Source organism: Hibiscus syriacus, unplaced genomic scaffold (assembly GCF_006381635.1).
Source record: "Hibiscus syriacus cultivar Baekdansim isolate YM2019G1 unplaced genomic scaffold, ASM638163v2 tig00001644_pilon, whole genome shotgun sequence".
In the NCBI taxonomy this organism is placed as follows: domain Eukaryota; kingdom Viridiplantae; phylum Streptophyta; class Magnoliopsida; order Malvales; family Malvaceae; genus Hibiscus; species Hibiscus syriacus.
This window is the reverse complement of record NW_024061878.1, coordinates 6,710,633-6,723,139: the sequence shown is the minus strand read 5'-3', so window position 1 is coordinate 6,723,139 and position 12,507 is coordinate 6,710,633. Positions and strand designations below refer to the sequence as shown.

Here is a 12,507-nt window from a genome sequence, read left to right as displayed (position 1 = left end):
ACAAGTGGTTGAAATGCAAGAATTTAAGCTTGTAAGGTCAAGTTGAATCATACCACCGTCACTCTTGATGGGCAATCTGTAAATTCATGTGTAAATCCCAATTAGATCTTAGGTTTGCCCTGATCCTGGACCCGGGGAACCACCCCTGACCTAAACTTTTCATTATAAAAAATAAAAAAAAAAATTAATAAGCTAAATTAGTCACGAGCAAAATTTAATAAGCACGAGTTGAGTAAAATTTTAACGAATTTAATAAGCAACGAGTCAAGTCAAGCAACAAAATTTTTCATAAAGTACAAGTCGAGCAGTATCTAACTCGCGATCAACTCACACGATAAACACCCTTAATTGTAACAATGATTTAACTGTTGGGCTTTGTACCACTTCTCAACATATCTATGTTTATGAAATTCTTATGCTGCTCTAGATTAGTGATTATATTGTTGGGCTTTGTAAGCTCGGCCTTCGAATGTTTTTCGTTGGTAAGTCAATAGCTTGGGCAGTTCGCTAAGCACCGTCGCGACAGGACTTCCAACATCTCCAACAGAGTATTGTACTGTAGCTTTAGTGGACATATGTATTCATAGAACCTTACTTATGTATTTGAGTTGTAAACTTCAAGATGTATTATTTTGTTTTAAATTATGTGTGATAGAGCTCCGATTTTATATAATGTTTTTATATCAGTTATTTATGTTTTATTATGATATCATTTAGTATGTTTGAAAAGAAAATGAATAGGGTTTAAAAATCAGGGGTTGCCTCGACAGCCCAGGATAACACTTTAATCCTAATCGGGTTTAAGGTTTTACATAATCAATCTGGGAAGCATGCATAAATATTAGTTTGTATGTGGTTTTTATGGTATGCCAGGAACTAGAGAATACATGAGGGGAAATTAACCACAACAGCATAGATCATTACCCAGATTCGTGGACAATGTAAGGATTTCCTTATGGTTAAAACTAAGCTCACAACCCTAGTCGAAAAATCGAAACAAAATGGAACCCTCCTCCATTAGATGTAGTCAAAGTAAACTTCGACGCTAGTTTCAATCAAAAAGAGAATATAAGTTGGTCAGGAGTCGTTATAAGAAATAGTGAGAGCCAAGAAATGGGGGCTTGCAGAAGACGAACCTGGAGAGTAACTTCTCCCTTCGCCGACAAAGCAGTTGCCGCGGACCATGCTTTTCAATTGGGAAAGGACATGGGTTTCAATCGCATTATTTTGGAAGGGGATGCAAGAAAAGTGATTGAGAAATTAGTTTCTCCATTTCCAGACTCATCTGAAATAAGTGCCCTAATTTGGAGAATCAAGCAAAGGGCTAAGAATTTTCTTACTTGTGATTTCAGTTTCATCCCTCCTGATGGGAATCGAGTAGCGCATCTATTGGCCAGAGAGTCTAGTGGTGGAGAAGACGGTCTATTACGGGTTGAAGAAATTCCTCACTGATCATCGCATCAGGCAGAGGCAGAGACGAGCATTAGAACCCCCATAAGCAAACAATAAATTTTAAGGACTAAATGCAATCATGTCGATTAATTTCTGGATTAACATGAATTACCTAAATTTTCAATTCAGGCATAGACATAGAGTTAACACAGTACCACATGAGTTTCACTCCAATCATATGTCACGTCATTGTATCCAAATTGTCTCAAAGAAATCAATAGATAATAGATCCATGTTTAAACATATTAAATCTGATTTTAGATGTACCAATTCAATGCTAGAATTTTATGTAAAATTCTTGCATCGTTTTCATGTAAATATCATCACATCAAAGACAGGGAGCAAAACCAACAACCAATTGACATGTTATAATAAGACACTTTTTATGTAAGTTTAGAAGTTCTAATCTTGATATTTGTAATAAAGTAAATTATGTTGAGAGAATCGCTCTAATAATAAGCTTATGTAAAATATGATCTGATTTAATTAGTTAATAGATAAGCTAACAATAATTTATTCGAAAAAGATAATGAACGAAGCTCGATGCTCATATTGGGAATTTATCAACAAAAAAATTATCATACTTAGTGCTTAAACGACCAATTATGCATCTCTAAAACATAAATGTTTATAGATATTTTAAAAAAAAAACATCGAAGTAATTTGTGCAATCATTATGGAATAATTTTGTTGTTGTATTTTTCTTTTTTTTCTTTTTTGAATTAATCTCTGGTTTTTGAGCTATTGATCGACTAATTTAGATTGGATATTGAAGACGATCCTCCCAATCCAGTTTGCTCCATTCGCAAACGTCAAGGTTCAAACTCTTGATATTGCTTAAAGGATATAGTGTCTCGTCACATTAAAAATCAACTGGTTGTTAGTGTTATATTTGTTCTTTTTAATAAATTAAAAGTGGATATAAAATAACATTTATTCAAAAATAATCACATAAAATTAATAATAAATCTGTTAATCACTAAAATTGTTTGGATAATATTAACTGCTACTACCATTCATATATTGAAAGTAGGGTAAACTACATAAATAACAACTTAACTATATGTCAGGTCGCGAAATGATCACCATTTTCAATATAGTGACATAAATACCACTTAATTATTTAAATGGGTTTAAAATAGCCACACCAAGTTAACAGTTAGAAAAGGTGTTTACGTTAAAAAATTGGTATAATTAGGACGCGGGTCCTTGTAAAGTTATGTATTTACAGCGCTGGCACCCTGTTTTGTTTTCTTTCAGTTTGGTCACTACTTGTATATTATTTGTTTCTTTAGATTTTCATTTAATCTAATTTGATCCCGATTTTGTTTTTAATTTGTTTAATGTCTTAATTTGGGCATTAACTTTAAAATCTTTTATTCTGGTCATGTATTAAATTTGTAGATTAAATCCCCTAGATTTTATAATTAATCAATTTGATCACCAAAATTAACTTTAATTCTTAATTTTTAATTAGGTCCTAATTTCAATTTAGTTTAATAAATTTATTTATCCAATCAATTTGTGACACATGTCACAATCTTATGATTATAATTTGAATATATATATATATCATTAGTTATAATATAATATATATTATAATTTGAATATTAAATTATTTTTAATGATTTCATATATATATATATATATATTATCACTAGTTATAATATAATATATATTATAATTTGAATATTAAATTATTTTTATTGATTTCATATATATATATATATATATATATAATCATTAAAAAATAAATATGAAAACAATAAATTTAAATTTAAAAATATTAAAATCTTAAATCTTAATGAAGAAGCAACTGGAGTGGAAGCGAAGGCAGAGGAAGTGCGGGCCACATCCATAGGGTGTATCATCTCTGTCTTCTTTTAATGCCTTTATAGAAATTTCCATGACTTCTACTTTTTATACGTTTCTGTCATTGGAGTTTATGAAGGCTTAGAACTAAGGTAGTGGAGAAGTGTTGTTGTAGTTTAGGTTTTAACCCATTTGACCTTATCATTCTCGTTGCTTGCTATCGTTGACTTTTGTGTATCTTTCTCTTCATGTTTTCTCTTTTTAATTTTAGTCGGGTCTTACGTTTCTATATATATGCAGAGCTTTTTTCGCAGGGATTTATTTGCAGGGATTACTTCCCATTACAGACGCGCATATGTAGACTGTTTATGAAGACTGTTCAACTATGTATTTATTTATTTATTTATTTATTTATTTATACATGCATTGCATTTTATCTTTATTTTTAATTTTCTGACTGCCGGAGGTATTCCACGGAAGCTGCTCTCAACCTGGCGTTGAGGGCAGTCTACTACCCTACCTCCCCTTACCCCATTGTATATGGGAATAGGGTTTTGTTGTTGTTGTCGTCTTTTTGGTTCATTTGGTATTTATTTGAGCTGATTATTTTTTTTTCATTTTTGAAGGGGAAGATGTGAAATAAAGGGTCAAATTCCATTATTAGTCCTTATATTTATATTCCGATTATATTTTAATTTATCATTTTCAATCTTTATATATTTTAAAAATTTTAATTTTACTCTAAACAAAAATCATAAACTTGTTGATTTCACTATAATATATTTATAAATTAAATTTGAAGTTTTAAAATTTGATTAAATTAAAACAAAAGTTTCAGATTGAATATTTTATTGAAATTAGGGAGTAGATAATAAATTAATATAAAATAAAATGAAATAGAGGCGGTTTCTACAAAGGGGCGGGCAGGGCAAGGTAGGTACGGGAAAGTCGAGTAATAAGTTAGTTTATTTATAATTGATTTAAGATTTTAATATTTTTAAACTAAATTTATTGTTTTCATGTTTATTTTTTAATGATTATATATATATATATATAGGTTAAATCATTAAAAAATAATTTAATATTAAAATTATAATATATATATATATATATAATAATTAATGATAATATATATATCATATTTTAGTTAATATTCAAATTATAATCATAAGATTATGACATGTGTCACAATCTGATTGGAAAAATAAATTTATTAAATTAAATTGAAATTAGGACCTAATTAAAAATTAAAAACTAAAGTTAATATCGGTGATCAAATTGATTAATTCTAAAATATAGGGGATTTAATATACAAATTTAATACATAACTAGAATAAAAGATTTTAAAGTTAATGCCCAAATTAAGACATTAGACAAATTAAAAATAAAATCAGGATCAAATTAAATTAAATGAAAATCCAAGGAAACAAATCATATACAAGTAATGACCAAAATGAAAGAAAATAAAGGAAGGTGCTAACGCAGAAAATACGTAACTTTATAAGGACCCGTTCTCTAATTATAGTAATTTTTTTAACTGTCACATAAGTTATTTCGTTAAATGTTAACGTATATGTTTTGAACCCTTTGACATCCCTTAATTGGACCAAAACTAAACCACCTTCCTTTCTCCTTTCCTTTTTCTTTTAAATTCGCAACGACCAAACCCTAATCAACCCTACATTGTTTCTTTCTTGATTCGTCTCTTTTTGACGTTTTGATTCGAGGTTTGTTTTTGAGTTCCGATCCACCTCATGTAAGTTCCTTCTTTCTTTTCTGTTTAATCATTCATTTTTTATGTTTAATTCGCGAGATTGATTGCTATGATTGCTGGAATTATTTTTTTTGTTAACTTAGGATCAGATTATGTTTCTTTCTCTTTTGATTTATTTTTTTGGTTATGACATCAAATTTCTGTGTTAATCTATTTTTATTATTTTCCTGAAATAATTGAAAGGAAAATAGAAAAGAACTATTTCTCTTTTTTTTCCCCTCTTTAATTTATTAAAAGTTTAGAGAAAAAGGTAAAATATACGCCCAGAATAGATTTGAGATAATAAGAGAAGTGGGTGATTCTCCTTCGTTTTCTCGGTGACCAAGAGGGAATTTTATTGTTTGGAAGACTTTTCTGTTTGATTTTTTTATAGTGATCTGATCCTTTTAAATGTAAAATCTCTGTAAATATTATTGTCCTCTATTGGTTGATTTATGTATAAATGTTTCGCTCTATTAATTATTTGCAGGAAAATTGAACAATGTCTGGGTTTGCTGTTGCTTACTTTTTAATACGAGTTTGAGTCAAATACCATTTTAGGATGTTAATAATAGAGTAGCTTGTCAGTTGGAAGAATTTCTTGTATTATCTTGTTTAAAGATTTGGCTATAATTTTCAAATATTCTTGAAGTGATCAAGAGATGATAAGCAAAATATGGTTTTGGAAAGATTTAAGTTTTTGTGTGTGTTTTGAGGCGAATGAAGCTGTCATTTGAGGGCTGAATGAACTTGGAAGGCTACATTTCAGGAAGTCGTCCAGATTTAGAGATTTAAATTGTGCCTTGTCATGTTGTATGAAAGATAAGTCCAGTCTTTGATGATTTTGGCTGTCATGCTTATAAGTTTTCAATTAATTGAGTAGTATATAAATATATATATTTTTAATTTGAAATGGATACTGCATTGCCTTCTACGTTATATCTTGAGTGTTAGAAATTTGGGCTTTGATTGTCTGGTAATCTGTCTGTAAGCTTTCCTCTATATTTGTTCTGTGTTGTTTGCAGTTTTATTGACATAGATTGATTCATTACTTCTATGATCAGATTCTTTCCCACCAATCCATTTGCAAAACTTAGTTGCAGTTGATTGACTTGGCTTTAGCCGGTTATAATTGATAAATGGCCTTTATTTTTGTTGATGATGATGCTTGCATCTGCAGATTGGATTCGCTTTGAGGGATGAATGATGATAGTTCAGATGGATAAAATGCCTGCTCCTTCATCCAGGGAGCGCACACAGCGTCTTTATGAGAAGGTATATTTTCCTTCTTTTCAGAATGAGGTTTCCAATGAGTTTCTGAACATGGAAGTTGATATTTGGTACTTTTTGCAGAATATTGAGCTGGAAAATAACCGTCGGAGTTCAGATCATGCACGAGTATCTTCAGATCCCAATGCCTGGCAGCAGATGCGTGAGAAATATGAGGCAATAATTCTTGAGGACCATGCTTTTTCTGAGCAGCATAATATCGAATATGCTTTGTGGCAGTTACATTACAAGCGGATCGAAGAACTAAGAGCACAATACAGTTCTGCCTTATATTCTGCAGGATCAAATGCATCTCAGGGTGTGAAAGTTCTTCAACGACCTGATCGGCTTACAAAAATAAGATTGCAGTTTAAGACTTTCCTTTCTGAGGTCACAGGATTCTATCATGATCTGATTTTGAAAATCAGAGCAAACTATGGACTTCCATTTGGGCACTTTTCTAATGATTCAGAAACCTGTACTGTTATGGACAAAGATGGGAAGAAATCTGCTGACATAAGAAAGGGTTTGGTATCTTGTCACCGTTGCTTGATATATTTGGGAGACCTAGCACGGTACAAAGGATTATATGGCGATGGAGATTCTAAATCTCGCGAGTATGCTGTAGCTTCAAGCTACTATTTGCAAGCTGCATCAATTTGGCCATCAAGTGGGAATCCACATCATCAGGTTTTTATTTTATTTTAATTTGGTATACTTATATATTCCTTTCCTTTACTTTACAAAAACTGATAAGTTAGCCCCTCTACTTTAATATTTCATAAATTGGTTCTCTTACTTCACGAAAACTGAAAAAATAGTCCAGTTGTTGGTAAACATGAATTTGAACAGCTGATTTTTGCAATTTGCTGCATATAGATTGTTTTACTGCTAATTTTTGCTAATTACTTGCATCTATACTGTTGAACTACTGATTTCTAGGTCAACAACTCAATAAAAAGCTTAAAATTATTACTTGATTGGACTAGTACTTCAAATTTTGACAAATGAAAGTAGAAGACTTAATTTCACAGTTTTTTAGAAAGTAAAGGGATCGAATTCATAATTAGACCTAAAAATGTCTCTCTTTGTCACTAGAGTATCTTTACTATTGTGTCGATAATCTTTTTGTGATTGCTGTGAATTTCTCCAATTCAACAATATTCTGACTCTTGAAGCGAATACTTATCTCCCTTCTTTCAGCTAGCTATATTGGCATCCTATTCAGGATACGAGCTTTTGGCCATTTATCAATATTTTCGGAGTTTGGCCGTGGATAACCCCTTTTTAACTGCAAGGGATAACTTGATCGTGGCATTTGAAAAGGTCTAAGTGCAAATTTCAGGCTTTTATTTTGACATTTGAGTTGGTTTATTCACTTATCTCTGGTAGCAATGTCTTTACCACATGGTCATCTTCATGTATTATGGTTAATGGGTTATAGCTAACTGGGACATTAAGTTGCTTGGTTTAAAAGTTTGATGTGTTATCTTCTTAAGCGGTTGGTAGTTCTAAATGTAGGTGATTGCAGAACATCAAACATCTTGGGTAATTTTCTGCATAGTTTCTGATTCTTACTATAACATATGGCTGCTACTTTTCAGTCTAATGGGAAGAAATTAGTGATACATCTCCTTTCTAGTTTTAGCAGTTAATTACTAAACTTATGAAGATTAGAAATGGGGTATTGTGAACTGCACGTACTACATGTTTTCAAATATTTTAACAGAAGAAATTGTGTCATATATTGTCTTGCATATGTTATATGCATAGATTAGCAGAAGCTACCGTATGAGATATTGTCAAACTGTTACTTTCCTTTTTCTCTATTTGGTGTTTTGGTAGGATTTTACTACATGTCAAGAACATTTTGCCTTTTTTCTTTGTTGAGCTTGCAGCCACTTTTTGACATGGTAATCCAGCTTCTAGATTCATTACTTTTAGCTTATAGGAATGTGATTGAATATTGATAATTGATATGAATGTTACCGACTTGAGAATTGATTTTGGGTGGATTTATCATTTGTATGCTAGTATTGGAACATGGACTTGAGAATTGATTTTGGGTGGATTTATCATTTGTATGCTAGTATTGGAACATGTATACGACTATGGAAATTGTACTGAATGTATACATTTTGGTTTACAGAATCGCCATAATTTTTTGCAACCTCATGGGGATGTAAAGACTTCCTTGGTCAAGGTGCACGGTTCGCGATTATCAGGAAAAGGTAGGAAGAAAGATGAAGCAAAACTTGAATCTAAAGCTGCCAAAATGGAATCAAGCACTGCCAAGGAGAAAGTATCTGGTGTCCTGGATACTTATAAGTTATTTTGCATTCGATTTGTTCGTTTAATCGGTATTCTCTTTACACGCACAAGGTATACTTTCTCGAACTTAATCACTTCTGTTACTGGCCAAGTTTTCTAGGGTTGCGTCCTTATTCGAACTTCCTTTTTGCAGCCTGGAGACTTTTGCAGATGTCCTTGCTCTAGTCAGTCATGATTTACGTGAACTTCTCTCTTCTGGGCCTGAAGAGGAACTGAATTTTGGCACCGATGCTGCCGAGAATTCACTTCTCTTTATTAGGCTGGTTTCCATTCTTATATATACAGTTCACAATCTTAAGAGGGAAAGTGAAGGTCAAACATTTGCTGAAATTGTACAGCGTGCTGCCCTACTTCAAAATGCATTCACTGCTGTTTTCGAGTTGATGGGGCATGTAATAAAGAGATGTTCTCAGCTCCAGGATGTTTCTTCAAGCTACACCTTACCTGCTATTATGGTTTTTGTTCAATGGCTAGCTTGCTGCCCGGATGTTGCAGCTGTTGGCTGCGATGTGGATGAGAAACACTCAATTACAAGATCATATTTCTGGAAACATTGCTTATCATTACTGAATAAGATCTTGTCAATTAGGCCAATGTGTGTTGATGATTATGAAGATGAGACATGCGTTTTCGATATGAGCAGGTATGAAGGAGAAACTGAAAAACATCTTGCTTTGTGGGAGGACATTGAGTTGCGAGGGTTCTTGCCTCTAGTTCCCACCCACAACATTTTGGACTTCTCAGGAAAGCATTTCTTTGTAAGCAATAGCAATAAGGAAAAGAAAGCTCGTGTAAAAAGAATTTTAGCAGCTGGGAATACTCTGACTAGTGCCATTAGGGTTGATCAGAAAACTGTTTACTTTGATTCGAAAGCAAATAAGTTTCTTATTGGTGTTGTGCCTTCCATAGATGTCACCTTCAGATCTTCTGCCCCACCGGCAACAAATGGTGTAGAGCAGGAAACCCCTTCTGAGAAGACAATTAATGTTGGAAATTTGCAGCCTATTACTAAACCTAAAATGGCTGGGGAAGAGGATGATGATGATGAAGTGATTGTTTTCCAGCCGGCTGTGAATGAAAAGAGAACTGAGATGATTGGTTCAAACCGCCCCACATCTGAGTCTTTGAAACTTAGTCAAAGTAGCATTGCTGGCGATCTCAAATTGTAGTATAACAGTACCATGTCTGCTCCTCTTGATAGTCTTCACCAGCATAATACCTTTGGTGCCAGTCCAATTCCTGTATCTGCTGGAAGCATTCTCCCACATTATCTGCAGCCTGTTCAGATGCATGCATCTAGGTGGTCAGTGGAAGAAGCTATGTCTCTGGTTAATAGCTTGAATGGTTTGAAAATGTTGGAGAATGGGCATTTGAAAAAACGGGATATTCAAGAAAATGGAGGTCTTTCTCATTCTGCTACTCGTTCAATTGCTATCCAACAACCCATCACTGCTGGTGGTATGTTTTACAGTCAGACAGAAGTGCCAGAAACTGTGATGCCATCCAGAATTGATGCTATGGTGTCTTCTAGAGTAACTAGTGATACATTGGCTGCTAAAACTACCTCGGCTTCACAAGTTGGCATGTGGAGGAGACCAATTAGCCGCCCAGTTAGGCATCTTGGCTCCCCACCAGGTTTTAGCCCTGTTCCGTTAAAGCCACCAAGTGAATCTGTTACCGTTTCAGATATGGAGAACCTGCTGATGGATGATTATAGATGGTTGGATGGATATCAGTTATCACCGTTGAAAGGCTCTGGGATTGATGGTTTCCTCAATTATGCATCTCATGCGGATACCCTGTATGTCAATAATAGCAGCAATGGTCTGACTGGAACAGTAAGCTTTCCTTTCCCTGGGAAACAGGTACCAATGGTGCAGTTTCAAACGGAAAAGCTGAAGGGATGGTCGGACTTCAATTCTCTTGAGCATCTGAAAAATCAACATGAACAGAAGTTGCAGCAACAACAAATCTTTAATGGAAACCAGCAGTTTACGTCACTGCCTGAGCTGTATAAAGGACAATCAATCTGGACAAGTCATTAATTTGTGTGAGATCAAGCTGGTAACTTCTCTTTTTCGCTCATTTTCCACTTCTTGATTTTGTGATTGATTACAATTATTGCTATAGTTCTTTGATCTGATTTCTTCATATACATTTGTTTTGTGTTCTTGAGGTTCTTGGGAATGATTCCCATGAATGTACTGCATCCATTTGCACAGCCAAATCAACACCAACTTTAAAGCATTATCAGTGCTGAGTTTTTGTTGGAAACATGGATGACTTTCGCTTCTAGCCGACTCTTGCTGCTAAACAAGTGAGTATGCGCTCAATTATTTTCCTTTGGTTGATTCCTATTCTCTCTTTTGTGTGTTTATTCCTATAGACTAAATGATTTTTTAGATCTACTCCGGATTACTCTGTCTATTTCTTTTCATGTGTTCAGCTTTTCGTGCATATGCACTTGGTGTCTCATACAGTTAATTTTGCAGTTTCCAGATCTGTTGTGGAAGATCGAGGATACCGTCTTTAAGATTGCAAAACTTGCAAGGAGTAAATGCCTTCAGTGGTTACCTGGGATAACGATAGAGCATGTTGTTTAAAGATCGTGTATTGGGGCTACATATTGAGGAGTTGGTCGGACAAATGCTGTTAAGAGTTGGACGCTGTCGGTCAATCATATATGTGTGATCGACCAGTTCTCTCTGCAGATGAGCTTCATAACTCTAGTTGAGACATCTACCAGGTATGATCTGTGTATCGGTCGTCGGTTGGCGTTGTCTTTTATGAGTCGATGAACGTGTGGGTGAGTATCGAGTGTTTAGTACGTTTGCTATCATCTGGGTCAAAGACTTGTCATATATGCTTTTACATCTAGAGTGAGTGATTTGGAACAGAAACTTGTGTTTCACTCGAACTTCTAATGTAATGAAAAAATGTGTGAATTCCTGGTGCTGGATGCTTCGTTCTTTCCGAGTATGGATTAATCAAATAATTTGATAGCCAAAGTTGTGATGTCATTGTTGGATTACCATTTAAAGGAAGTGTAATGTTAAAATTCACTCCTAATCTTTATAAAATGGTTACATTGTTTTTTTCCCGAAACATTTTGATCTTTATCGTTTCGTTTTTAAAGAATATGGATCAAAGTGATTACTTAATCAAATATACGGAGACTTTTTTGACATTATACCTTAAAAGATCATGAATTCCTCTACTTTTTTCATAACAATGACCTTCCATCAAGATAATCACTCTTTGATTAATACCTTTTAAAACATAATTGTATACTTTTTTTAGCTAACATGCTTTGGTTCGAGCAAGAACAAAAGTACATTTAAAATAAAGGTAATTGTCTCTCTCCTTTGTACATTTTTTTGGATATCCACTAATGGATAAAGTTTCGACATGGCTCTAAATCGGATGGACTTTTATAGCTCCCTGTATGAGGGTTTTATTTTAAAAGAAGGTATCCACTAAGGCTAGCAACGTTCTCAATCCTCGCTCATTATAAGTTCATATAGATCGAGTTTAACTCAAAAAAATATATTTCTTTTGTTAATACGAAAAATAAATTCTTACGGGTTTCAAAAGAATATGTATTTCAAAGTTTACTTGCTAGTTTTCATGCAGAGAATAAATTCTCACAAAAACATAATGTTTAACCCCGCTTAATAGAGACAGACCTCAAGTAGAAAGTTCATATTATACGAGTGCATGCAGAAATAAATTCTCACAAAAACATAATGTTTAACCCCGCTTAATAGAGACAGACCTCAAGTAGAAAGTTCATATTATACGAGTGCACGTGATGTATACGAGGAGAAATTCACAAACTTTGGACACCAACACACAATATAAAAACACTCTTTGAAGGAAATACAAATTTG

At 33.5% G+C, this 12,507-nt stretch overlaps 1 pseudogene; it reads left to right on the top strand.

Moving 5' to 3' along the window:
• Positions 1 to 4,876: 4,876 nt before the first annotated feature.
• On the top strand, positions 4,877 to 11,625 carry LOC120129741 (annotated as a pseudogene).
• The last annotated feature ends 882 nt before the right edge of the window (positions 11,626 to 12,507 follow it).